The sequence below is a fragment of the Neomonachus schauinslandi genome, chromosome 1 (genome assembly GCF_002201575.2).
Source record: "Neomonachus schauinslandi chromosome 1, ASM220157v2, whole genome shotgun sequence".
Taxonomy (NCBI): domain Eukaryota; kingdom Metazoa; phylum Chordata; class Mammalia; order Carnivora; family Phocidae; genus Neomonachus; species Neomonachus schauinslandi.
In genome coordinates this window covers 166,641,528-166,644,031 of record NC_058403.1, presented here as the reverse complement: position 1 = coordinate 166,644,031, position 2,504 = coordinate 166,641,528, and positions in this window count along the sequence as shown.

Below are 2,504 nucleotides of genomic sequence, written 5' to 3'. Positions count from 1 at the left end.
GGGAGAGAATGTGATCAGGCAGGGGAGTAGAAAAAACCATATACTAGAGATTTGGGGTATATTTTAATCTGTTAGAAGAAACTATCTCAAAATTTTAAAGAGAGAACAACTTATATATATATATGCCAAGAATAAGGGTAACTACTATGACGGGATAGAATATGACTCAAAAAATGAAAAATAAAAATGTTTTTTTTAAAAAGGGATTGATAAGATGTTGGTTGAAAAAGGGAAAAAGATAAATTAAAAAAAAAACAGTTAAAAAAATTAACTTTGAAAGACTAAAGGATCATGGTAAAAAAACCATGAATTCTATGTGCAGTATTCCCCTAGCGCTGGAGTTCTGCCGTTCTCATTGATCGGTAAACTTGGTCTTGGCTGGCTGTTCTCGGTGATCTTCTGGGGAGGGGCCTGTTGCCGTGGTTTCCAAATGTCTTTGCCGGAGGCGGATTTGCCCCGCCCTTGCCCCCTCCTGGCTAAGTAATCTGCTCGGGTTTGCTCTCCAGAGCTTTTGTTCCCTGCGAGCTTTCTGTACAGCTTTGGAGGTGGAGAGTTAAAATGGCGGCCTCCCAATATCCATCCCGGAGGAGGCGAGAACTCGGGGCCCCGCTTCTCAGTGAGCCCCCAGAGAAAAGCCGTCAGTCACTCCCGTCTCCCTGGTCTCCAGCCACACTCCGTGCTCACCAGGCCTGTGACCGTGCATTTCTATCTCTGTCACCCGACCCCGTGTGGAGTCTCCAAACCCAGCAGATCCCTGCGGTGCACTCCAGCGCGGCTCCTCCCGGGGGAGGAAGGTGAGTCTCCCCAGATCTGCCGCTTGTTGGATCCGTGCTGGAGGAGCAGGGGCCCGACTGTGCTGCGGATCACGGTGTATGGCAACCCCGAGCTGAGAGCCCGCGCCTGGGCTCCGCCTCTGCAGCTGGCTTCCCTGCTTCAATACCTGGGAGCTCTGCCACACTCAGGCACCCCTGGTCTTTCTGTGACCCCAAGGGTCCTGAGACCACACTGTCCCGGAGGGTTCCACCCCCAGCTTAGCCACCAGAGTGACGTCCCTCAGCGGAGCAGACTTTTAAAAGTTCCGATTTTGTGCTCCATGGTTCTATCACTTGCCAGAAGTGGCCGATGGAGGCCCCTCCCCCGCCACCTATCCTCCCAAATATCGCCTCAGATTCACTTCTCCGCACGTCCTACCTTCCAGAAAGTGGTCGCTTTTCTGATGAGAGAGTTGTTGCTATTCTTTTCTTCGATCTCCTGTTGAGTTTGTAGGTGTTCAGAATGGTTTGATCCCTATCCAGCTGAATTCCTGAGAGGAGACGAAATCCAGGTCTCCTACTCCTCTGCCATCTTTCTCCGCCCCCCCCATAAGTATTTTATTAATAGCAGTTAGGATATATTAAGCTGTTACTGTGCCAGTCACTGTGTTCATTTGTTTCCATGCATTATCTCATTTGATTCTTATAACAACTCATATTCCCAAGTTACAAAGATCCATGATCCAAACTGGAGCATTTTGAATCTCGGTCTCATACTCCTAAACTAATGGCTAATACTGTTTGCCCTCAAATGAGATAAAATAAGTATTTTTGAAATATAGCAACATGACTTACAAATACAAGGCTGTGATAATGCAGACACTTCCTGTTGCTGAAATAGGTGTGTAGCTGAATCTTTAATTAAGCAAGACAAGTGCTAACATGGGAAAATCCAAATATATATTGTCCCTATGGAAGAAGGAGGAAAAAAGTGGCCCAGAGACATATGTGAAGGGGATGGGATCAGGGGGTATGCTTGGCTAACAGAGTTAGAATTATGTCCTTTGCTACTTACCTGGTTTTACTTCAGGGGGTTTTCTCAACCTAGAATTCCCATTTCAACCTCCCTTTCTTCCACTCTCCCCACATTCACCTCCCACTACCTACTCTTACTTGGTAGAAATCTTCTGCTCCTTTGAGGTTTAGCCTAAGAACCACCTCCCCCTGATTTATCCTTGGGTTTCTGAATTACTGCCTTACAAATTAATCATTTCTTCTTTTCTGCTCCCACAACCCCCTTGCTGTGCCTCTATTTCAGGGTGTCTTAGTTTGTCATTCTTGATATTTTGAAGTAGATAATTCTTTGTTTTTGAAGACTGTTCTGCATTATAGGATGTTTGGCAGCATCTCTGGCCTCTTCTTTGGAAGCAATAGCACTTCCTTCCCCAGTAGTGACAATCAAAAATGTCACCAGACATTGTCAAACATCCCCTAGGGAGCAAAATCACTTCTGTTTGAAAGTTAATGGTCTTCTAACCATTGTAACCCAGTTTCTGAAGGGAGTTCCAAACCTGAGTAGGTTTGTTTCACTTTTCACTTTGGAAAATATTCTTCTATAGTTCAGTATTTCTTGGATTTTATGAGCATTGTAGTCATCTTGGGGGCTTATTAAAACCCAAGTCACTGGTGCTGTCCTACTCTTCCTCATGTTTCTGATTCAGTTAGTCTTTGTTGGGTCCCAAGACACTGCCT